The sequence below is a fragment of the Salvelinus alpinus genome, chromosome 5, assembly GCF_045679555.1.
Source record: "Salvelinus alpinus chromosome 5, SLU_Salpinus.1, whole genome shotgun sequence".
NCBI lineage: Eukaryota > Metazoa > Chordata > Actinopteri > Salmoniformes > Salmonidae > Salvelinus > Salvelinus alpinus.
In genome coordinates, this window is record NC_092090.1 from 87,522,955 (window position 1) to 87,550,465 (window position 27,511).

Sequence of the window (27,511 nt, forward strand, 5' to 3'; positions counted from 1 at the left end):
CTAGTATACCTCCACATTAAAATGTGGTACTGAACACTGACCCTGTAAACAGCTTCTTCATTTATTTCTTATTTCTCACGCAAGTTAAGCATTTCACTGTACTTGTGCATGTGACCATAAAACTTGAACTTGAACTAGCAAACAATGTAGAGAGGCCTTGCACACAACTATAAAATGGACTTTAGGTAACATCTATCCCATATGAAAGAGGAGGATGAGAAGTATGAAAGACATTAAGCAACCTATGAGGGAGAGGAGTGGCCAGGGGGGATCCAGAGGTCAAGGCTTAAATGGCTGAGGTCAGAGGGTCATGACCCCCTGTCTGGGGATCCCTTAGATCACTGAAAGGGTGTTGAACATGTGTACTCAGAATGGGAGACGAATTGGGATAGAGACAAGTGTAGGTTTTTTTCGGGGGGAGTTTGGCCATCGGGTGAGCTGTGAACGTGGACAATTGCTGTGCTAATCAAACCTGAATATGTTGGAAGTCCTAATTATTGAGTGGTTATTTTGATAAATACAGGACACCAACAATATGTTTGTTTTCAGAATTGAATGCAATATCATTTAAATGTGGTAATATAAGCAAGCAATATTAAAAACTGAATAATCCCTGTCTTGTAGCCACTCCCCTACCTAAGTGTTGTCAGCCCAGACTGGTGTTGGTGCTGCGTGGTGCTGGTGCTATGTCAAGGCCCTGTCTGTGTCCAGGCAGGTAGGGGCTCAGGCCAGGCCAGGTTAGCGCAGCGCACCGCTCTCTCAGCAGGCAGATTAGAACACGTCCCCCTGCAGCCCGCTTTCATCTACGGCCAGCTCTCCAGCAGAGCACAGACATGAGACAGATCAGCTTTCTAGATTTTTTCTCACCCCATCCTCCTCCTCCCTCTACCTCTGCTCACACAGAGAGGATAGAGAGCTGAGGCGCGCGGGGACAAACCTGGCGCCGTGAAAAGAGGAGGAGGAGGAGGAGGAGGAGGAGAATCAGGGGTGGAGAAGGAGAGAGAAAAGAGAGAAAAGGAGAAGCGTGCATTGTGCTTTTCAAATGGATGGTAAATGATTTGGTGGGATTAGCTGACAATTATACGGTGGGGTTTAATCAATTGGGCCCATTCACAGTGTGGAGAGGGCTGATCCTGCAGTACAAAGGGTCTGGCCGTGGGGGGGGGCGGTACCTGAGAAAGCACTGGCCTGGTGTAAGTAGCATGGGGCACACTCCCCTCTCTCACACGGCATAGGAGCATATGGCCCCGCTCTGAATTTATTAGCTTGCGGATTAAAGGCAATCCCAGAGCCCTAAGGGCCCCCCTCCTAAACCCTCGTCACCCCCAGGAGTGGGGTTGACTGACAGGGGACATTGTGTGAGGTACCCAGCTTGTCCCAACCCTTACTTACCCTGTCACATGCTCCTGTTTGATGAGGTTATTTGGAGGAGAAACCTGGTTCTGACCAACCATCTACATCAGTGGTCACCGACCTTTTCTGAGTCAAGATTACTTTCTGAGCCAAAATGCAAGTCGAGAGCTACCGCTCAGATGTACTTTTAATATTACTTAAAAAATGTAAGCCTATGCAACATTAACCTATTAAAAACAGTACTGTAGCAATGAGGTTTGTGTAGTTGGCTATTGGCCCAACACATTATCACTGCAAATTGGCTTTGCTTGAATTGCCTTGCCAATGCATTGTTGTTCGGGACCAATTAAAAAAAGATACATATTCCCCAATTTGAGGTAGGCTATATGATCAGATGTGAGCATACATTTAAATAATTAACTTTTAATTTTTATTTTACTGGGCTGTTGGTACTGGGCTGATGGCTGATGGTGCATCTGATGGTCAGTCTCAGCGTAGGGAGAGAGCAGCAGACTGAGGGTCCGCCTCAACATCCCTCCGCTCTCTCTTTCCTCCACTGACATTGACCAAAAAGGTACACCGTCTTCCAGCTGATGGCGAAACTCGAGTCGCACCACATTATTGGACAAATTCATGTTGTTACTCCTATGAACAGAGAAAGTGAAATATTCCTTGATATTAAAAACTAAACAAGCCGCTAATAATAACAATGCAAGCCTGTAGATACACTTTCCTACTCATTCATTACTGCTGCAGTGCTTGTCGTAGCGCTGAGTGGAAATAGGAAGAACGCACATTTTATGGCTTATAAAAGTGTTGAATACAAAGTGTTGACAGTTCTGAGTAAAAACTTAAACTCGCTCATAAAAACAGCAGCTCTTTGCTGTTTTCGTTGACATTCTCTCTAGTCATGGTTTTAAACATTTTGAAATCTCACAGTATGAACTTTGCTTTCTTGTACGCCTGCTATGTTACTGCAGACACGGTAATCTGAGACATCCGATTGGCCAGCGGTAGGCTTATAATGCACTTGATTTGCTCTCCGGGCCCGCCGGGAAGGCAAAGTTTGTACCTTCAGACACATGAAACGGTTCAAAACGGGAACACTTCTCCTACCAGTCAGACAGGGCAGCTGAATCGGGTGCACCTACCGCCAACAGTGCGAGACGAATAATAAAAGAACAGGAACGCAAAGCTACCTCCATCATGTCTGAGGACTTTGTTTTGTGTTCTAAATGTCTAATTTATTCATACAAAACCTAGAGTTTGTACTGTATTTCAACCTTTTTCTAAAAAACATGTTGTGCCTAGAGATTTTATGCTGAGAGGACTAAGTGCACCTGAATGTGCCCACTGATTATCCCTCTGGATATGAGGGCTAATTAACATCTCATTGCTGCTCACCAGGCCTGCTCAACATGGGGACTGCAAGTAGAGAAAAGGCCTAGTGGCCATGGGGTTGATTATAGGGCCATTATGCACCATTGTATTTAGTGACAGGCTGAGAGTAGGAATTAAGAGCTTGATGGGAGCAGGGAGGGGCTTGGTGCTGGAGGGAGTGTGGGTCTGTGTAGCAGTGTAGCAGTGTAGGGTCTCTGACAGGAGCTTTAGCTGAGGGAGGTCACCCGGTAGCCCATGCCTGGCCTGTCTGAGTATTCATGGGGAGATTTGGTGAGAGGGGAGCCTCCTCTCTAAGACCTCATTTGATCTGGAGAGTGGCAGGTGATCCTCCGGCTCTTTTTGTGTGGCACCGCGGGGGTCCTTGACCCTGGCGACCTCCCTTACCTGGTGCCTGTCAGCACACCTCATTAAGGGGGAACAGAGGGGCTAATACAGCCTTCGGTGCCCACCCATAGTGGAGCTACACCCGGCCTCACAGGGTACAGAGTCACTGGGTCAGCTACACACTGTGACGGTGGGGATTCTTGGGACCTACTCTGCTAATCCCCTCACACACGTGCAGACCCAGAGGTCAAGGCGGAGCAGAGAATGCCATCCTCCTGGTTCTTAAAACAGGATTACAGGCCCAGCAGGGGGGGGTCTTCAGGAGCCAGGACTCACGCCGGAGACCACAGATACACCATACTGAAGACTACAGACAGGACCTTCAAAAGGGACAGAGGTGCTCAGCCATCTTCCCCCTCTCCTGAGCCCACCTGTGACCTCTGACCTCTAATACACTACCCACCACAGCCCCACAAGACTGACGGCCAGTCACACCTTTTTCAAAGCGTCCATTTTGGGGCCGTCTCTGCTAATGTCTAGAATCCTGTGCCTGTGTCTTATGGTTGGTTACCTCCGAGTGTTTGTTCACTTCCAAGAAAAAGGGCTCGTTAGTCGAGCACTGAGCGGTTGATCTTTAATGAGAGGGGAATTTCTCTTCCCCCGCCCCCTTTTTCTCAACAGGTGCTCTCTCTATATCTTATCTTTAAAACCCCTCGCTGGTGTTCATGTGTCTCGTCGTTGCGAAGTGAGCAACGGCTCCTTAGAGAGGCTGGTGTCTTTGAGCGCCATTGATTAATGCTCTTTGAGGACAGGAGAGAGGCAACAACACTTTACAGACAAAGCAAAGAAACCCTGTTTTCTATAAAAACAGTAATGCCATGGAAGAAAATTGCCTTGGTGGCAGTTCATATTAATGGCCGTAAATGGCCCCCTAATGGTCAAGTCTTTTCTCTCCCAATCCATCGCCAACCACCTGGGCTCAATCAGTTGCTTGTGTGTTTTGCATATCACCACCGTCTTTCTTGACACTACCTCACCTTTCCAAACACTTCGGGAATTCAGTATCGTTAAAAGCATTTCTCATGACAAAATTTGCCGATATGGGTTATGCTAGCTATTTCAAGAATTAATAAAAAATAAATAAATATGGCATGGCAGATGCATTCAACTCATATCTTAAAAGTTACTATCTTTAAAATGTCAAATGTAGGCTAGATATTTTATTCCTCATTGGAATTGATGGTCAGCAGTAGGCCTAATAAGACATGACTGAAAATGGCCTTGGATATGCTTACAATGATTGCAATGCTAAACCTTTTGCACACTGTAGTGCAGTTAGCTTAATGGGAGTGGATGATCATAATGATAACCTTTGGCAGAGTTTGAATACATGCACACACGTTAACATAACAGATTAGCTTAATGCTAAACCTTTGGTTCATTTGGCTGCATTTGCTGCCATCAACGGCTTAAACCTGGCAAGAATCCATCTCTCTCGTCATAGCTCTCTCCCTCTCTCTCTTGCTAACTATCAGAGCCCAGTCAAATCGAGTTAGCTAGTCAAATCTGGTTAACCCCTCTTTAGCGTCGACCACACTTTTAATTCAGAGCCTCATTTCATCAGCACCATGCCCGGATGTGTCGGCATGCCAACACTGACGTTCCTGACCGCGCCACTGATCCGTATCTGGCAGGGTCAGCCCGGATCAGGATACCGGCCCAGTTTTTGGGCCATAGGATGTGGGTATGTGATGAGGAGAGGAGTCACTGACACTCCTGACACTCCTTCACTGTGACATGTGTGTTCAGAGGTCCCCACACCCTGTCGTCCCCCTCTGTGTCACGTCGGCTGTCACTGGGGGTGGAGTGTGTCCCTGTTTGTGCTCCCATGGAGTGGGGTGGAGGGGGTGGCAGGGGCCATGTCCTGGCTGCCAGTCACTCCATACAGGGTTGGGCCTGATGGAAACACACACACTCCCCCACCTCCACCACATCATCCTCTCTTCACCACCTCCCCTCCTGCCCCAAGTCACTCCGTGATAGGCCTACTCTCTGGCTCTCCCATTACTCAAAGTCCACCTCAGCTGGTGGCCAAATATGTGCATGACCAGACACGTGCCCGAAGACAACAAGGACGGACATACACAAGCGCACGAGCGCGCGCGCACACCGTTATCTCACCGAAAGCCTGTTGGCTACCGCACCAGTCCATTTCCATTGGAGAAGAATGTCGTAGTGAGATACATTCAGGGAGCACATGAAGGAGAGATACTTATTCTCTCTGATGTTGATACTCTCTCTACTGTTGCCTTAGGGCACCTTCACCTCAACAGGGACTAATAGCAAATCAAAGCATAAAGGGGCTCATATAAGGCTTTAAGGCTATGCAATAAGCACTGGTTTAACTCACCGTGACACACAACAAGCACTACTACTGTCAAACCTACAGCCTACAACTCATACAACATTCTTTTGATACAGGGATGGCTTCCATACTGTATGTATATGTATACAAATTAACTTCACATCCACCACAATGGCTTTAGAATGAAGAAGAATATCTTGCCTCAGCATTCTGTAAATTCCTTTGAGACATGACCGATGCAAAAGTCACTCACAACACTAAACCTGAGCTGATTTGGCTGATAATTGTTAAAGCATGTGCGTATAGGATGTACACATTGGAGCTTTATTTACACTTAATTAGTGAGAGGGAAATTAATGTATTTCTGATTCATCTAGATTTTCCTGTTTCATATTTTGCTAATTACTGTGATAAAGACACAGGCACAGCTGTGTCAGCCAGGTCACCCGCGATACAAGTCAGTATTCGACATCCTTCCATGTCTGAGGACAGTGGGAGATGACGTGGAAACGGGTCACTAGGGGCAACAGTGAGCGTTGTTACCTTCAAGTAGGTTTCTGTTTTGCTAGGGCGTTGTGGACGGGCATGGCGGATGGGTGTAAGCATCTGCCTCTGGTTAATGCTTAAACTTAGCCTTACACATTTCAAAATTTGACGTTTGGAAGAACTTCTAAATTTGAAGTTTGAGAAACATGGATGAACGTCTAATTCTGATGTGAGACTGTGAGAGCTAGTGTAATGTATTTCTGTCTCTTGTGCCAAAGGTTGCATGTTTGAATCCAGTGACAGAAAGTTGTTTTTGAGATTTTTATTTTAAGCCTAAACTTAACCCTAACCTTAAGATTTCGTAGTTAATGCCTAAACTTAACCCTAACCTTAAAAATTCTGAGTTATTGCCTAAACTTAACTTGAAACACTTTGAAATTTGACATTTGTAAAAACTTTGAAATTGAACGTTTAAGAAGCACGGATGAACGTCCAAATTTGACATGAGTGTGAGAGCTAGTTGGATGTGTATCTGTCGCTTAATGCTGTATTGTTCTACTCCTCTTTATAAATACATTGTGGGTGGGTGGATATTTGTATAACACCTATGTGTAAAGATGTGTAAATGTGTACATGCACGTATGTGATCAATGGTGATTAATTCAAGCATACCACCACAAATAATGGTAACTAGGGTTGTAGAATTCGGGGAACATTCAATAAATTCCCGAAATCCTGGTTGAAGGATTAACAGAATTTATTGAAAAAATTGGGAATTTATTGAAAGTTCCCGGAATTTTGCAACCATAATGCTAACACACATTGTCTTACATCCTGTTCAGCTCAGAGACATACACCTACACCAAGGCCTTGGAGCCTCCCTGACACTGTAACTATCTACCCTCTGCTCCTCTTCCTCCCACTCATGTTGTTGAGACTCATAGGCCACCTGACGCTGTCTCTCTGCATGCATGACTCACACCTGCAGCTTCAGTAGCCTCAAGTTATTTTAAAGACTATAATTGATTGTGGTATTTGCATTGATTCAGGTTGGGGCTACTTCTGTTTACTCAATGAACAGGATGTAAGACAAAGGCTCCAAGGCCTTGGTGTAGGTGTATGTCTCTGAGCGTGTGTGTGTGTGTGTGTGTGTGTGGGTGCGTGGGTGCGTGCGTGCGTGCGTGTGTGTGTGTTGAATTAAGCGAGCTGCAGGGTCTGAGTGTAGGCGTGGTACCCTAACTCTTCTCTGATAACTGCGTAGGTTGTGTTAAATACACTTCAGCCACATCCCACAGCCACTTTACCATACAAGATTTAGCCTGAGGGGCCTCTTTCTGACTCTCCCCCCATCTCTCTCCCTCCTTCACCTCATTTTCAAACACGTACATTTCCTTAGAAGGAGGATGCCTAACCCCTTTCAATAGTACATCTTTCCTTTCCTTACTTTATTTTGCAATACAGTATGTTGCATTCCTTTGCAGCCTAGTGCCATTGTGAAAAATACATGAATCCACTAAAAGGAGGAAACATCCTCTAGTGGGATTGTCTAGTTAATATCCAATTATTTATAAGATGTCCATCCAAATAATGTCTAGTGAAATGAAACTAACTTCAATGTATTTCCTAACAGCATAATTACGATGTTGGTTAATAATTAGTAATAATGTGATCAAACTATTACAAAAGCATACACAGACAAATCATAGTCCCATTACATGTGTTGATTATAATTCACATTATTCATATTGGTCCAGCAATTGAGATGTAGGCCAATGTTAGGTCAATGCACATCGGATTCTGTTGTTGGAATAGGGAAGGAGCTATTTAATTGTTGAAAATGTTCACTCGTAGGCTACAGCACAAATTACGAGGTTTTCAGAATGGCATTTTAACTCTGCATATTATCAATCCAGAGACACATTGTAGTAATGCATGAAATAAATGGTATCATTTAATCATTTTGTAAAAGCTATTTTAGCATTTAAATTGATGAGTGATGCAACATAAAATACAAAAACAAAGATTGTGTGCAATAAAGGGAGAGGTCTGCTATAGCACAGAATGTGATGGATGTGATCAGCAGACAGAATAAGGTGGTTTTGATCAGGAATTTCCCTGGGATAATTGTCAGGATTCACTGTTTGGAAGACGACTGACAAAAGGAAAAATTTGACACTGGTATTTGTTGGGGAAACATGAATATCTGTCAAACCTCCATCAAACAAAGAAATGCAATATTTATGGCTTTTTGAGGAATCTCTCTCTAGACAGACATAAATACACACACACACACACACACACACACACACACACACACACACACACACACACACACACACACACACACACACACACACACACACACACACACACACACACACACACACACACACACACACACACACACACACACACACACACACACACACACACACACACATCATTGTTAATAGCCACATTATTGTTATTTTATTGTGTAACTGCTTTTCCTTTGGTTTATTTAGCAAATGTTTATTTGTTGGTTAAGAGCTTCTAAGTAAGCATTTTACTGTTTTACTGTTGTATTCGGTGCATGTGACAAATAAAATGTTATTTGATTTGGATTCACATATTCACAAATATGCAAAATGCAAATGTTCCCACTTTTTCCTCTTTTACCCCACTGCATTTTCCATGTCTTCATACAGCTATGGTCCTGCATAAATGTATTAACATATAAAAATGCTTGTTTGCATAACAATGACAAGAGTCCTCTAAAGTAATCTCCTCATAATGTGAGTTTCATCAAAGCAACACCATATGGTGTCTAAGATCATCCTAATTCTGATCCTAATGGAGGCAAATACAAAATATCACACATTTCCCTGAAATTAAATTGAAAGGATGCAGCCACTGAATATAATCTTCAGTATGTATTCAGATTCAGATCCTTCTCTATTCCCTTTAGTGGCAAAGAGAGAAAAACACACCAGAACCTGAACAGTCTTCAGTTGAGTTAGATGAATGACAATTTGCAAATGTTGCTAATTTTACAGGATCAGCCCAACTGGAGAGCCGCTCGCTTCAGAAATCATTAATTACAGAAGCTGATTAATGTATAAATTAAATGTGAAATCACTTTTTAGATATATGCCTATATATGGCAACCAATGACAACCCCTATGGTAAACCTTATCAAATTAAAGCTCAGCAATCTTTCATCCTTGGCTTCACTTATTAATGGCTATTTCCTAAACTTGCACTTTCTCTTGGTATCCAGCAAACAATGAACGTGTGCATTTGAGAGTGTTGCATAAAAACACAGGATTACAAAATACTAACTGAGCCGACGGATTCATTTTTTTTATTTACAGACAAATTAAGGTCTTCCTGTGAATTTGTTATTTTATTTTTCAGGGTATATACACCCCGTTGTCTTTAGAATCATTGTGTGTGACATTGGATTGTGAGAAATAATCTACATAATAATGAAAAAATAATAATATATATATCTAAAAGAAAGAAACTACAGATCGTTAATTCCTCTTTTCCTGAGCGGGGGGTGGGGGTAATTCTTGTTTGGGGGGTTCTGGCACAGGGTTTTTGTTGGTTTTAGTTTTTCACCCTCAATCAATACCTAACAGGAAGAGCATTAATCAGGTTTTTAATGTGGCGGTACAAGAGGTGGGCCGGAGTATTGTCCACATGTGAAAGGCTGGTCGGAGGGCCGTCCTCTGGCGTTTCTTTACATTCACCTGCTGGGCCCTATTCGGAGAGAAAGGGACAGGGGAAATGAATAAAGACCACAGGCAAAAGGGTCCGTTAGACGGGACTGTGGTTTAATGAAGGGCTACTTGTAATCTCCATAGTGGCTCACAGTGCTGGCTGTTTGTACATCTATGAAAGCTTCCCTCTCTCTTTCCCATGGCTATTCAGACCCACAGAGGACCTGAGACAAGACCAACAGGGCTGCCCATAACATAACTATGAGCTAATGATATGCTACTCTAATGTGTGGAAGAGAGAGAGAGTGAGAGAGAGAGTGGGGGGGGGGGGGGGGGGCGTCTAGGGGCAGTGAGAGAGAGATCAATGGTGAATTGACAAATAGAAAGACATATTTCTGATCAAAAGCGTAAAACCTATTCTTATCACACTATGATTCTTTAACATAAATATTTTGGGGTTTTCATGACATTCATAGCAGACATATGGATCGATGTAAGCTATAAGCTTCCTACTAACTGGATGGTCATTATTAACTTCTATGTGATCCATAACCATATATACCCCACACTGGAGAAATGTTCTAGTAAAAGTTGACAAATGCGTCCTTGCATTCCTTTACAAAGAGTATTGTCCAAAGCATCAGGCACCCACACAATAGTACTGTGACACCATCTAGTGGTTATTAAATGTAATGTAGTTATCACTATTGCTGGGTGACATTTGCCTTTGTGGAGGTGCATTATCACACATGCACACACACACACACAACAGGAGGTTGGTGGCACCTTAATTGGGGAAGACAGGCTTGTGGTAATGGCTGCAGTGGAATGTGGTGGAATGGTATCAAATACATCAAACACATGGTTTCGTCTGTTTGATGTCATTCCATTTGCTCCATTCCAGCCATTATTATGAGTGGTCCTCCCCTCAGCAGCCTCCACTGACACAAACACACACACAATTTGAATGAATTACTCTACAGAATCCAGTGGTGGTCACTGACTGGCTGAATACCCGTGGCACGAGGTGGTTGGAGTTGTCAACAAAGCAGCATGACAGAAATATGATGCCAAGTTTTCAAACTGCCGGCAGTTTCTTTGAGAAGATATATAAAGCGATCTGTGCATTTGAACAACACCATAAATACACCTATTTCATTTTTGAACAGATTCGTCATGAAAGAACTAGTGCACTTGAGAGACGCAACAAGTATGCAGATGCAAGACGTGAAAACACATGATCTAACTTATATACAGTGCTGTGAAAAAGTATTTGCCCCCTTCCTGATTTCTTATTTTTGTTGCACATTTGTCACACTTAAATGTTTCAGATCATCAAACAAATTTTAATATTACACAAAGATAACCCAAGTAAACAAAAAATGCAGTTTTTAAGTGATCATTTTATTTATTAAGGGAAAAAAGCTATCCAAACCTTCATGACCCTATGTGAAAAAGTAATTGCCCCCCCTTGTTAAATCATGAATTTACTGTGGTTAATCATGGCATCGTGTGGGCGAGCGGTTTGCTGATGTCACCATTGTGATCAGAGTGCCCCTGGGTGGTTGTAGGGTTATGATATGGGCAGGCATGAGCTACAGAAAACGAACACAGTTGCATTTTATCGATGGCAATTTGAATGCACAGCGATACCGTGACGAGATCCATTCATCTGCCATCATCACTTCATGTGTCAGCATGATAATGCATGGCCCAATGTTGCAAGGATCTGTAAACAATTCCTAGAAGCTGAACATTTTCCAGTTCTTCCTTCGCCTGCATACTCACCAGACATGTCACCCATTGAGCATGTTTGGGATGCTCTGGATGAACGTGTACGACAGCGTGTTCCAGTTCCAATATCCAGCAACTTCACACAGCCACTGAAGAGGAGTGGGACAACCTTCCACAGACCACAATCAACAGCCTGATCATCTCTATGCGAAGGAGATGTGTCGCACTATATGGGGCAAATGGTGGTCACTCCATATACTGACTAGTTTTCTGATCCATGCCCATACCTTTTTTAAGGTATCTCAAATCAAATCAAATCAAAGTTTATTTGTCACGTGCGCCGGATACAACAGTGAAATGCTTACTTACAGGCTCTAACCAATAGTGTAAAAAAGGTGTTAGGTGAACAATAGGTAAGTAAAGAAATAAAACAACAGTAAAAAGACAGGCTATATACAGTAGCGAGGCTATAAAAGTAGCGAGGCTACATACAGACACCGGTTAGTCAGGCTGATTGAGGAAGTATGTACATGTAGATATGGTTAAAGTGACTATGCATATATGATGAACAGAGAGTAGCAGTAGCGTAAAAGAGGGGTTGGCAGGTGGTGGGTGGCGGGTGGCGGGACACAATGCAGATAGCCCGGTTAGCTAATGTGCGGGAGCACTGTTTGGTCGGCCCAATTGAGGTAGTATGTACATGAATGTATAGTTAAAGTGACTATGCATATCTGTGACCAACAGATGCATGTCGCTACTCCCAGTCGTGAAATCCATAGACTAGGGCCTAATGAATTTATTTACATTGACTGATTTCCTTATATGAACTGTAACTCAGTAAAATCTGAAATTGTTGCATGTTGTGTTTATATTTTTGTTCCGTGTAGTTGTCTGGTTTATCAGGTCTCAGGCTCCCATGACTGTTATGATTATTTATTTACAAGTGAATTACAATACGTTTTTTGCTTTCACGCCATCTGTATCTAATAGAGCTGATCTAGTCTAACATGAGGACGTGGCGTCTGGCGCAAGACACTCATTGGGAGGGAGACTAGAGCAGACCCAGAAGTTCTGACTGAATGGACGCACAATTGAGCACCCAAGGATGATCCATTTACTTTGTGCTGTTATAATCTATACTATGAAATCCTGCGATTTCATTGGGGCAGTTCCTCCTCATAGCAAATAGCTGGCAAAACAATCCAAGCAATGTTCGCAAGATATGCTATGCACCCACAGAGGCAGAGTTGCTGCTGCTGACTGTCACTGACGGGCAGAGTAGTAACCAAACAGCTTGTTTTGAACAAATATTTTTTTTAACGGGAAATTGTACACATATACCACATTTACCACACATGAGCATTTAAAACATAATCTATGAATTACATACATGTACTAACCAAAAAAGTGTTAAACAAATCAAAATATATTTGTTATTCTTCAAAGTAGCCACCCTTTGCCTTGATGACAGCTTTGCACAGTCTTGGCATTCTCTCAACCAGCTTCACCTGGAATGCTTTTCCAACAGTCTTGAAGGAGTTCCCACATATGCTGAGCACTTGTTGGCTGCTTTTCCTTCCCTTTGCGGTCCAAGTCATCCTAAACCATCTAAATTGGGTTGAAGTCGGGTGATTGTGGAGGCCAGCTAATCTGATGCAGTCTCTTCTTAACAGTTGATGTTGTAATTTCCGGCGCCGAAAAAGAGATGGCCGCCTCGCTTCGCGTTCCTTGGAAAATATGCAGTATTTTGTTTTTTTATGTGTTATTTCTTACATCGGTACCCCAGGTAATCTTAGGTTTCATTACATACAGTCGGGAGGAACTACTGAATATACGATTAACGTCAACTCATCATCGTTCCTACCAGGAATATGACTTTCCCGAAACGGATCCAGTGTTTTGCCTTCCACCCAATACAATGGATCTGATCCCAGCCGGCGACCCTGTGCGACGCCGTAAAAGGGGCAAACGAGGCGGTCTCCTGGTCAGGCTTCGGAGACGGGCACATCGCGCTCCACTCCCTAGCATACTACTCGCCAATGTCCAGTCTCTTGACAATAAGGTTGATGAAATCCGAGCACGGGTAGCATTCCAGAGAGACATCAGGGATTGCAACGTGCTCTGCTTCACGGAAACATGGCTAACTCAAGAGACGCTAACGGAGTCGGTGCAGCCAGCTGGTTTCTTCATGCATCGCGCCGACAGAAACAAACATCTTTCTGGTAAGAAGAGGGGCGGGGGGGTATGCCTTATGATTAACGAGACGTGGTGTGATCATCATAACAACACACAGGAACTCAAGTCATTCTGTTCACCTGATCTAGAACTCCTCACAATCAAATGTCGACCGCATTATCTACCAAGGGAATTCTCTTCAATCATAATCACAGCCGTATATATTCCCCCCCAAGCAGACACATCGATGGCCCTGAACGAACTTTATCTGACTCTTTGTAAACTGGAAACCACACACCCTGAGGCTGCATTCATCGTAGCTGGGGATTTTAACAAGGCTAATCTAAAAACAAAACTCCCTAAATTCTATCAGCATATCGATTGTGCTACCAGGGCTGGAAAAACCCTAGATCATTGTTATACTAATTTCCGCGACGCATATAAGGCCCTCCCCCGCCCCCCTTTCGGAAAAGCTGACCACGACTCCATTTTGTTGATTCCAGCCTACAAACAGAAACTAAAACAACAAGCTCCCGCGCTCAGGTCTGTTCAACGCTGGTCCGACCAATCTGAATCCACGCTTCAAGACTGCTTCGATCACGCGGATTGGAATATGTTCCGCATTGCGTCCAACAACAATATTGACGAATATGCTGATTCGGTGAGCGAGTTCATTAGGAAGTGCATTGACGATGTCGTACCCACAGCAACGATTAAAACATTCCCAAACCAGAAACCGTGGATTGACGGCAGCATTCGCGTGAAACTGAAAGCGCGAACCACTGCTTTTAACCAGGGCAAGGTGACCGGAAGCATGACCGAATACAAACAGTGTAGCTATTCTCTCCGCAAGGCAATCAAACAGGCTAAGTCCCAGTACAGAGACAAAATCGAGTCGCAATTCAACAGCTCAGACACAAGAGGTATGTGGCAGGGTCTACAGTCAATCACGGATTACAAAAAGAAAACCAGCCCCGTCGCGGACCAGGATGTCTTGCTCCCAGACAGGCTAAACAACTTTTTTGCCCGCTTTGAGGACAATACAGTGCCACTGACACGGCCCCCTACCAAAACCTGCGGGCTCTCCTTCACTGCAGCCGAGGTGAGTAAAACATTTAAACGTGTTAACCCTCGCAAGGCTGCAGGCCCAGACGGCATTCCCAGCCGCGTCCTCAGAGCATGCGCAGACCAGCTGGCTGGTGTGTTTACGGACATATTCAATCAATCCTTATCCCAGTCTGCTGTTCCCACATGCTTCAAGAGGGCCACCATTGTTCCTGTTCCCAAGAAAGCTAAGGTAACTGAGCTAAACGACTACCGCCCCGTAGCACTCACTTCCGTCATCATGAAGTGCTTTGAGAGACTAGTCAAGGACCATATCACCTCCACCCTACCGGACACCCTAGACCCACTCCAATTTGCTTACCGACCCAATAGGTCCACAGACGACGCAATCGCAACCACACTGCACACTGCCCTAACCCATCTGGACAAGAGGAATACCCATGTGAGAATGCTGTTCATCGATTACAGCTCAGCATTTAACACCATAGTACCCTCCAAACTCGTCATCAAGCTCGAGACCCTGGGTCTCGACCCCGCCCTGTGCAACTGGGTCCTGGACTTCCTGACGGGCCGCCCCCAGGTGGTGAGGGTAGGTAACAACATCTCCACCCCGCTGATCCTCAACACTGGGGCCCCACAAGGGTGCGTTCTGAGCCCTCTCCTGTACTCCCTGTTCACCCACGACTGCGTGGCCATGCACGCCTCCAACTCAATCATCAAGTTTGCGGATGACACTACAGTGGTAGGCTTGATTACCAACAACGACGAGACGGCCTACAGGGAGGAGGTGAGGGCCCTCGGAGTGTGGTGTCAGGAAAATAACCTCACACTCAACGTCAACAAAACAAAGGAGATGATTGTGGACTTCAGGAAACAGCAGAGGGAGCACCCCCCTATCCACATCGACGGGTCAGTAGTGGAGAAGGTGGAAAGTTTTAAGTTCCTCGGTGTACACATCACGGACAAACTGAATTGGTCCACCCACACAGACAGCGTCGTGAAGAAGGCGCAGCAGCGCCTCTTCAACCTCAGGAGGCTGAAGAAATTCGGCTTGTCACCAAAAGCACTCACAAACTTCTACAGATGCACAATCGAGAGCATCCTGTCGGGCTGTATCACCGCCTGGTACGGCAACTGCTCCGCCCACAACCGTAAGGCTCTCCAGAGGGTAGTGAGGTCTGCAGAACGCATCACCGGGGGCAAACTACCTGCCCTCCAGGACACCTACACCACCCGATGTCACAGGAAGGCCATAAAGATCATCAAGGACAACAACCACCCAAGCCACTGCCTGTTCACCCCGCTATCATCCAGAAGGCGAGGTCAGTACAGGTGCATCAAAGCAGGGACCGAGAGACTGAAAAACAGCTTCTATCTCAAGGCCATCAGACTGTTAAACAGCCACCACTAACATTTAGCGGCCGCTGCCAACATACTGACTCAACTCCAGCCACTTTAAAAATGGGAATTGATGGAAATTATGTAAAAATGTACCACTAGCCACTTTAAACAATGCCACTTAATATAATGTTTACATACCCTACATTACCCATCTCATATGTATATACTGTACTCTATATCATCTACTGCATCTTGCCATCTTTATGTAATACATGTACCACTAGCCACTTTAAACTATGCCACTTTATGTTTACATACCCTACAGTACTCATCTCATATGTATATACCGTACTCTATACCATCTACTGCATCTTGCTATGCCGTTCTGTACCACCACTCATTCATATATCTTTATGTACATATTCTTTATCCCTTTACACTTGTGTGTGTGTATAAGGTAGTAGTTGTGGAATTGTTAGGTTAGATTACTTGTTGGTTATTACTGCATTGTCGGAACTAGAAGCACAAGCATTTCGCTACACTCGCATTAACATCTGCTAACCATGTGTATGTGACTAATAAAATTTGATTTGATTTGATTTGATTTGATTCATCACTCTCCTTCTTCAGCCTGGATGTCTGTGCTGGTTAAGTGTGCTTTGAATTCTAAATAAATCACAGACAGTGTCACCAGCAAACCATCCTCACACCATCAGACCAAAGGACAGACTTCCACCGGTCTAATGTCCATTGCTCGTGTTTCTTGGCCCAAGCAAGTCTCTTCTTCTTATTGGTGTCCTTTAGTAGTGTTTTTTTTGCAGCAAGTCGACCATGAAAGCCTGATTCACGCAGTCTCTTCTTAACAGTTGATGTTGAGATGTGTCTGTTACTTGAACTCTGTGAAGCATTTATTTGGGCTGCAATCTGAGGTGCAGTTAACTCTAATGCACTTATCCTTTGCAGCAGAGGTAACTCTGGGTCTTCCTTTCCTGTGGCGGTCCTCAATAGAGACAGTTTCATCATAGCGCTTGATGGTTTTTGCGACTGCATTTGAAGAAACTTCCAAAGTTCTTGACATTTTCTGGATTGATTGACCTTCATGTCTTAAAGTAATGATGGACTGTTGTTTCTCAGTGCTTATTTGAGCTGTTCTTGCCATAATATGGACTTGGTCTTTTACCAAATAGTGCAAACTTCTGTATACCACCCCTACCTTGTCACAACACAACTGATTGGCTGAAACACATTAAGAAGGAAAGAAATTCCACAAATTAACAAGGCACACCTGTCATTTGAAATGCATTCCAGGTGTGTACCTCATGAAGCTGGTTGAGAGAATGCCAAGAGTGTGCAAAGCTGTCATCAAGACAGAGGGTGGCTACTTGGAAGAATCTCAAATATAAAATACATTTTGATTTGTTTAACACTTCTTTGGTTACTACATGATTCCATGTGGTATTTCATAGTTTTGATGTCTTCACTGTTATTCTAAAATGTAGAAAATAGTGAAAAATAAAGAAAAACCCTTGAATGAGTAGGTGTGTCCAAACTTTTGATTGGTACTGTATATATATATTTTAACACCATAGTGTCGATGTCCGCCTCAGAGAAAATCGAATTAGCATAATAAAAAAATCCACATTGAAATCGTCTGTTTAAAATAGAAATACTGTATCCGTAAGGGCTCAATTTCTGGCTGCTCAATCCACCGCATCCGCCGATGTCAGACCATGAGACTTCCCGAAATTCGGTCTTCTCACGAAAACGTATGTTGTGTCCGAACGGTTTGGCCTACAAACTATGTATGACCACTATATTGAAAGATGAGACTCTCACGAAAACGTACATGCCGGTTGTTTTGATCTAGGACGCTCAAGCTTCACAATACTATCCGGTACCAGTTTTAAAAAAGATGTAAGTATATATGGAAATAGTTTAGTGTGAAAAAAATGTGTTCAATATTTGTAAAAAATAATTATAATTCTAATTCCCTGATATTTCAGGGAATTAGATATAGTACAGACACTTCAAAACATAGTTCATATAGGCTAATAGCAGTAAGGCCAAATTCAATATTTCATCAAATAATTTATTTGTTATTTTTTATCCCGTAATGGGGTCGTACGATTCTAAATCAAATAGCTAAATGTCTTTGGTATGACCATCTTAAAACAATTCACCAATCACAAGTGTGGCGGTGTCCCAATGGGCGGGCACTACTTACAGAATCAAATAGCATACCATTTAAGGGATAAGCACTCCTCAATAAGCAGAAACACAGCATGCACGTGGTGTGAGAATGAGTACTGCCTAACTTCATGTATCAATGTAGCCTACAAAATGCAGAAATAATGTGTAACATACATTTTTAAATGTAGTAGTAGGCCAGTCAGGACAACCGAATTGTCTCAAATATGGTCAAATCAATCTGTGATACCTTGGAATTGTTTGAACCAAATCAAGCAATTAAGCAGAGCATTGTTGAATTGAACTTTAAGAGGACATTCTAGAGAATTGGTGGTGTCATAGGTTAAATTTAACCTATGACATTAGTGTCATAAGTTAAATCAAATTGTCTTTGTAGTTAGTGAAAGGGATAGGCCTACTTGCAAAGCCTACAATAATATGGCATATGCACATACCTTATTTTATTTAAATCCTTCATTTATTCCTTCGTTCCCAGATGATCGGAAGAAAAATTATGAGAATTATGCTTCAGTGTGCTCTTTTTGGAAATTAATATCATTCTAAATCCCTGCATGAGCAACAGACCTCAGATAGAAGCATTCAATTAAAAACGGATTTAATAAAATATGCATTGTATTATATGCCAGTTTATAAGGCCATATGCTTAACTTGGTCCAGGATGTCATATGCTGTTCTCGTCTCAGTCACGTCAAACTCCGATCTTTTTAGGTGTTCACTAAAAGGTTAGGACTTGCATTTGCAACATTTATCGAATAAAATTGCCAAACTTCTAGTGTTTTTAAAACAATTCAAGTGTTCTTTAAACGTAGCATTTGTCAGGTGAAACAGGGAACTGGTGACTTTGATGGCTGATCCTTTTTGTTGAAGTCCCTGGAAGCCTTCATACGTGTTCAGTGGGGAATCGTCACTGTGTTATGCTGGTGAATGAGGACCCAAAAGCGACGTAATAGAAACAGAGTCTTTATTCCAGTCTTAAACAAACAATGATTCTCCTGGATATTATCAAAGGTAAATCCAAAACAGGAAACTGAAATCCTCTCGTCAGTAGAGAGGAACGACTGGAGACGCGACCACAGACTGCAGGTCGCTTCAGGAAGGCACTGGCCGTAGCTGACATAGACACCTGCTCACACGCAGCATCTGAAGAAGGCAAAAACACGACAGGGCGGAACAAGGACACAGAACAGCAAACATCAAACAAGAATCCGACAAGGACAGAAGCGGAAAACAGAGGGAGAAATAGGGACTCTAATCAGAGGGCAAAATAGGGGACAGGTGTGAAAGAGTAAATGAGGTCGTTAGGAGAATGAGAAACAGCTGGGAGCAGGAACGGAACGATAGAGAGAGAGAGCGAGAGAGGGAGGAGGAGAGAGAGGGATAGAAAGAGGGAAAGAACCTAATAAGACCAGCAGAGGGAAGCACAGGGACAAGACATGATGATCAAAGACAAAACATGACACACTGACCATTTAATGCTTTCAGATGTGAGGGAGAGGTTATTTTCAGATGTGAGGGAGAGGTTATTTTCAGATGTGAGTGAAAAACAATTATGTGATTATAGTGCAGCACTTTAGCCAATCAACACCCAGCTTCTAAACCTAGAATAAAAAACGTGAAGAGACTCGGGGTAGTGTATACCCTCCATATACAATATTAGAAAATACTGTAACCTAAATATTGAAAACAAATGCATACATGTCATGTCTTAGATTAGCCTAACTATTTAAAACTGATAGTATTAGAACACGCCTAATACTAGTCTTTTATTTTTTACAAAAATAAATCTAAGCTTCACCACATGGAATACAACAATTACAATATCAGACAGAAGTACCCTACACTACAGACCAGTGGAGGCTAATGGGAGATGCTATAGGAGAACGGGCTCTTTGTAATGGCTGGAATGGTATTAATGGAACGGTATCAAACAGATCAAACAATTGGAAACCACATGTTTGAATCCGTTCCATTAATTACATTCCTGTCAGTACAATGAGGCCATCCTCCTATAGCTCCTCCCACCAGCCTCCACTGCTACAGACACATGGAACACATATGGCTTGGTTATTGCCTGGAATTTGCAGCATTGATATGTCATAGCAATAAGGCTATACAAATTATTCTCATGACAATTCAAATAAGGATAACAAAATGTAGCCCTAACAAAAGGTTTTGCTTTATATTAATATGCATGTAGATATGCAGATAAGGATGATGTCAGGATAAGCCTGCAGCAGGCCTACTCTACCTGGCATAGGTGGGGGATCAATCATCGCTATGCGTTATTAATAGGCTAATCAGGTAATTAATTAACCAAACAATCTCTTAACACAGAAACTGCTCTATTCGAACACTTGCATACCGAGGTTTTCAAATAATATATTTATGAATAGATTTTCTCTGCACTTGGATATGCCCTTCACGGTTTGGCTATTCCTATTGTCTTCATGGCGCAAGCCAAGTAGCCTATATCCCGACTCAATCTCCATTCCAGTAGTAGCTACTCATCTACAAGAGGATCCCAATCAAGATGCCTATATTTATTTTGAATCAAAATAGGGAAGAAAACCTCCAAACAAAACCACAAGGAAAAGGGCATAGAGTAGAGGTAGGCTATGCAACCTATCTTCATTCAGTCAACCTTGTGGCTCTTCCCAATGGATCCTCTCCATCTCTCTATCTCACGCACGCACGCACGCACGCACGCACGCACGCACGCACACACACACACACACACACACAAAGAGCACTGCACAAGCAGGTCGTACATTACTCAAGCAGTAGACTTGGGCGGTGTACCACCTTGAAATTTTTTCACAAACATTGTTTTGAGTATGTTTACAAAGACCACATGGTGCAAACATGGTGGCGATCCACTGTTGAGCAGCACAGGAGAGATGATTAAGTTACTCTTGAAATTCACAACTAATGTGTGCCAGCTAAATATCTTTTAACTATAAGTTTGCTCCAGCTCAGGGCTTCAGCTATGCATTTGGTTTGCTAACTTGCGGATACCGCCCAATCCTATCAAGCAACAGCCTACATGCATCCATGTTGTGAAATGGGCTGGCTATTTGGAAAGGTACGGACATGGCACTTTGATATAAAGGGTAATGTGGGAGACTGTAGGGGCTGTGTACTATAAAGGATTAGACTGCAGGGGCTGTGTACTGTGAAAGATTGGACTGAAGGGGCTGTGTACTGTGAAGGATTGGACTGCAGGGGCTGTGTACTGTGAAGGATTGGACTGAAGGGGCTGTGTTTTGTGAAGGATTGGACTGCAGGGGCTGTGTACTGTGAAGGATTGGATTGCATCTTTCTCCGCTTTTCACTCGGGATGGAGACAGTCTGAGTGACAGAACACAATATGGGTCTTCAGCCAACACACACACACACACACACACACACACACACACACACACACACACACACACACACACACACACACACACACACACACACACACACACACACACACACACACACACACACACACACACACACACACACACACACACACACACACACACACAAAGACATACAACCTTGAACCACGGTCTCTTACGCAAACATTTCTAGTAGGTCTACAGCTAACATTCACACACTTATGGCTCCATTCAAGAATAAAGGCAGAAACATTGCCATAGCAAATTAGTCTTCCGGGTGAATGTGTTGAAAAATTCCATCCAATAAATTCTCCATTTGTACATCTGGGAGGGGATTCTTGAGTGCACACCAAACCATTGTCAACCAAGGACGGCTCTATTAGACTTCTATTAGACTGTGGACCATGTGACTTCAGCAAACCCTCAAGTCAGTCTTTTGATTGAATCCTGAAATGAGTTGAAATGTGTGAAATATCCTGCCAATAGGTGGACAAGAAAAGGCTGGCCTAGGGGTTCTTAACATTCCCTTTAGGATGTGAAAATAAAAGGCTGGCCTAGGGGTTCTTAACATTCCCTTTAGGATGTGAAAATAAAAGGCTGGCCTAGGGGTTCTTAACATTCCCTTTAGGATGTGAAAATAAAAGGCTGGCCTAGGGGTTCTTAACATTCCCTTTAGGATGTGAAAATAAAAGACTGGCCTAGGGGTTCTTAACATTCCCTTTAAGGATGTGAAAATAAAAGACTGGCCTAGGGGTTCTTAACATTCCCTTTAAGGATGTGAAAATAAAAGACTGGCCTAGGGGTTCTTAACATTCCCTTTAGGATGTGAAAATAAAAGACTGGCCTAGGGGTTCTTAACATTCCCTTTAGGATGTGAAAATAAAAGGCTGGCCTAGGGGTTCTTAACATTCCCTTTAAGGATGTGCATGCATATTTCATGTATAGTTAGAGGGTGCATTGAGGTTGTAATTTAATTCAGGACCAGTTCTGTAATAAAGTAATAATGTACTTGTATAAACACTTACTGCAGCCAGAATTCCTGACTCTGACTTCACTCTCTCTCTGTGTGTGTGTGTGTGTGTGTGTGTGTGTGTGTGTGTGTGTGTGTGTGTGTGTGTGTGTGTGTGTGTGTGTGTGTGTGTGTGTGTGTGTGTGTGTGTACATCCTGTGTGCGTGTTCTGTATCGCAATACATTTAAAGAAATTAATAGCCAGCTATTTAATTCTGCTATTTTGGATGGAGGTATGAATGAATGGATGGATGGATGAATGCATGTGTTTCCAGGAGAGAGGAGTAGGGCTGGTCTCCTGCCTATTTACTATGCACCTCACACAAAGTCGGTCTGTGTTCCTCATTTAGTTACTGTACAGCTGGGGAGCTGGCACACAGCGTATGCAAATGTCTCTTGATTTGAATGGAGAGGAGGTAGACACAAAGCTCAATTAGGGAGAGGGGTGGAGGGGGAGCGGTGGCTGTCTGAGGGAGAGGGGGAGGGGAGAGAGGGGGTTTAATGCCAAACTGGCTGGCTGGAGAAACATACACACTCAGACACAGAGACACACATATGCATTACGCACCATCACACAGATACACACAGACACACACACACACACACAGGCATACTCACAATGTTGACAATAACTCAAAGTTAATCTGATATTCAACATAGTGTGTACATTCTCAGACCAATGAGATTGGAGACAATGTATGTGGGATAAAACAACTAAATTAAACATTTTATCCACCCAAATGGGTTTCATGATTGATCAAGCACAGGTGCTTACACTGTGCCAGTGTAATTCCATACAAACACTCTAGTGGTGGTCAGTTCTGCTCTTGGGGGTGCTGTATGCCAATAGTCACCTGACACAACACCTGTCCTTAGGGGAGCTTCTGACATCACCACAGCCCCTCATGGTCACCATGGCAACTACTGCATCAATGGTGGGTGTGGAAATTAAAAAGGGGTGGGTATCATGGGGAGCAAAAATTAATATTCACATGAAGGGAATTTAAATAAGGAAATTAAGGAATTAACTGAGTGTGTCTAAGGATTAGGAATTGATACATACTATACACAAAGCATAATTTCATACCAATCTCAAACAAAATTGTATATCATATTCTGCCTCAATGACCACTGCAAATAATTGAATGGCATCCAATAATTCTGAGGAAAATGAAGGACAACCATGTAAACAACAACAACAAACCCGAAGATAGGAACTCATCCTTTCCATCTGCACTCTCATCATCATTATCATCATCACCCTGGTCAAATCCTGGTCTTCATCCTCATAATAAATGCAGAATTCATCACGGCCACCACCACAACCATCATAACCACCATCATCACCACAACCATCACCACCATAACCATCATCACCACCTCCACCACCATAACCATCATTACCACCACCATCATCACCACCACCATCATTCCTGTAATATGTTTCCTCATAATAACCCTAATACTGACTGGGTCCACAACATGAGGCTGATTGGTCGAGTATAGGTAGCTAGTGGACCCTTTGAGCATGGTAACCACCTTACAGAGGACATGCAGCTTGTTTCGAGAACACTTAGAGCTTCTCCATGCATAAAGAATAAAAAACAGTAGGCTAGTAGTTGACGTGCTCATTTCAATCATATAAAACATACATTTAAATAGATATCCTTTAGGCTCTGGTATTCAGTATTGTGGTATATATAATGCTAGTAAAATACATGTCAATCAATCATTCGGATAGCAATATACACTACAATTAAATCACGATGAGAAGATCACAAAAAGCAGCATCACACTAAAGTACAGCCAACAAGGCACTACCCATTCCCCACTATCATTGCTATGTCGTCAGTTGATACACAAATTTGTGCTAAAAGACTATCTCATTCTCTATGTAAGACTCTGGAACTAGCAGTCACTGCCTCAAGCTTTTTATATGAAACAATATTTTTACATCATGCAGCACAGGCTAGAGCAAACGCAGTTCATTTCGGACAAAATGAGAGTAACTCAATCAGGGTGTTGCTCAGATCATTTGGCTGATTTGGTGATGCCAAAGCAACCCTGCGTGATTTCCCACCAGTCTGTCAGAACGCATAGACACTGCCTTTAGTCACACAGACACACACACAGTCTGTCAGAACGCATAGACACTGCCTTTAGTCACACAGACACACACACAGTCTGTCAGAACGCATAGACACTGCCTTTAGTCACACAGACACACACACAGTCTGTCAGAACGCATAGACACTGCCTTTAGTCACACAGACACACACACAGTCTGTCAGAACGCATAGACACTGCCTTTAGTCACACAGACACACACACAGTCTGTCAGAACGCATAGACACTGCCTTTAGTCACACAGACACACACACAGTCTGTCAGAACGCATAGACACTGCCTTTAGTCACACAGACACACACACAGTCTGTCAGAACGCATAGACACTGCCTTTAGTCACACAGACAGTAATATGTAGAAGACTCTCGCTCGCTCTCTGTCTCTCTCACACACAGACACAGACACACACAGTTTAATTGTATAATAAAAATATGTCAATTAATCCCTGTGATAGCTCACACACACACTCTCTCTCTCACACACACACACACACACCCTCCTGTCAGTCAATGTGTGTATTAATGATTTTGTTGCACAAAAATAAGTTACACACAATTATAATACAAATAGGGAAACTAGGCTACATCACGATGTTAGCAATAGGAAACTGTATAGATGTACGCTATATGACTTGACACAAAACAAAGAGTAAGCTCATCGTTTTTGTTAAGTCTGCTAAAATGTCTCAGAATTCAATCAAAATGTCCCTCTAATTTCTCACTGCTGAATCGTGCTTGAATAGGGGTAATGCAACCTAAACGCATAGTTGCATGTTATCAAAAGCAGAATAACCACCTAGAAGTGAACACGGACACACGCTTGCGCGGGCGCACACACATGCACGGACATACGCGCAAACACACAATAGACTATAAAACGCTGCTACGGGCTCATCAATAATGCATTACACTTCATGTTTATGCAATACACAGGGGGGGGAAACGAGCAGTGGGTATAGTAGATACAAGCTACCTACATATCACGCCATACTAAAACCATATCTGTAAATAAAACGCTCAAACGTTAAAGTTTGAATATTTACCGCTGTTTGAGAGCGCGTGCAAGAGTGATAAAGGTAGAAAAGTGAGTCTCACATAGGCCTACCTGTTAAAGCATTTCCTTTGATTTGGTTTATGCAGGCTTTAAGGCTTCATGATAACACCGCACACAGTATATACAACTGTAGTGCCATGGTGATATGCAAATGGTTGGCTCTCACTGAAGGCAAGTACATATTTATTATTCATAAATTACTCATGTTTATGCAAATGAGGGTGTACGGAATGACTGAGTAGAGTGGGGGTTGGGTTAACCTTTCATTCTATTATAGTAAACATTTGATTTAAATTGCTGATTTTCCTCATTCAATGCATACCTTTCTCAGATACAATGAAATGTACCAATTTTGTATATATTTCCTTGATTGACTATAGGCTAATTGATTTCCCTTTTATGTTTAGTCTATAGCCTATAATTTCAGTTGGGAAGGATCTGACAAATAAGCAAATCAAATTGTTCTCCAAAAGAGCAAGACAAGGCATCCTCAAAAGAAAATTAAAGTCAAATGGAACATTTATTGGAATAATAAAAACGAATCACTACAGTGCCTAACAACAACTAACCAATCCTCTCAGCTGATGCTCAGTGTTTGCCCAATTGAATAGCCTATCACTGGGTATGTTAAGTTCTACATTAGCCAAGAAGATAGTTTTTGTATGTATCCACACCTAACGATCTTTACATTTTTACCATTTTTCTTGGCTTCTCTCGCTCTCTCTGTGTGTGTCCTTTACAAAAAAAGATTGCAGTTTTGAAACTACAGTAAAAGTGCAGTAACTGCAGTCGACTGTGGTATTTTGGACGCAGTTATTGCAGAATAACTGCAGTGTACTGCAGTTACACAGCTAAATTACTGCAGTAAAAAAAACTGTGTTCTTTTGAACGAAGTGTTTGCAGCATACTGCAGTTATACTAGTGTACTGCAATTATACTGTGTGCGTGTGTGTGTGTGTGTGTGTGAGAGAGAGGGAGACAGGGTAAAGTTTAAGAGGACTGCTCTAGACGTAACATAGTAAATCAGGCACACTCCAATTAGTATGGTACTGTATGTTAAGTTTGGTTTGGAATGTATTCATTTGTGGACGTCCATCATCCATTTCGTACGATATGTTGCAAATTACAATTTGTATGATATGTTACGAATTACAATTCATATGATATGTTTAGAATTTGAAAAATGTTGTGGCTAACGTTAGCTGGGGCAAGGTGGCCAGTGGTGGAAAAAGTGCCCAATTGTCATACTTGAGTGAAAGTAAAGATACCTTAATAGAAAATGACTCAAGTAAAAGTCACCCAGTAAAATACTACTTGAGTAAAAGTCTACAAGTATTTGGTTTTAAATATAGTTAAGTATCAAAAGTAAATGTAATTCAAAAATGCACTAAAATTACAAAGGTATACGGGAAGCAGGGGCACACTCCAATACAGACATATTTACAAACGAAGCATTATTGCTTAGTGAGTACGCCAGATCAGAGACTGTAGGAATTACCAGGGATGTTCTCTTGATAAGTGCGTGAATTTGACCATTTTCCTGTCCTGCTAAACATTCAAAATGTAACAAGTACTTTTGGGTGTCAGGGAAAATATATGGAGTAAAAAGTACATTATTTTCTTTAGGAATGTAGTGAAGTAAAAAGTTGACAAAAAATATAAATAGTAAAGTACAGATACCCCAAAAAACTACTTAAGTACTTTACACCACTGTGGATGGCTAACACTTGCGTTAGCAAGGTGGCTAATGTTACCTAGGCAGCTAACGTTAGCTAGGCTA

General features: G+C 42.6%; 1 long non-coding RNA gene across 1 annotated transcript in view; it reads right to left on the minus strand.

Moving 5' to 3' along the window:
* LOC139575246 (uncharacterized) overlaps nucleotides 1-25,876 on the minus strand; it is a 59,583-nt gene extending 33,707 nt beyond the window's left edge. The window contains exon 1 of the long non-coding RNA XR_011674928.1: nucleotides 25,783-25,876. This is a non-coding gene — a long non-coding RNA (uncharacterized lncRNA). The remainder of the gene's footprint in view (nucleotides 1-25,782) is intronic.
* Nucleotides 25,877-27,511: the final 1,635 nt, after the last annotated feature.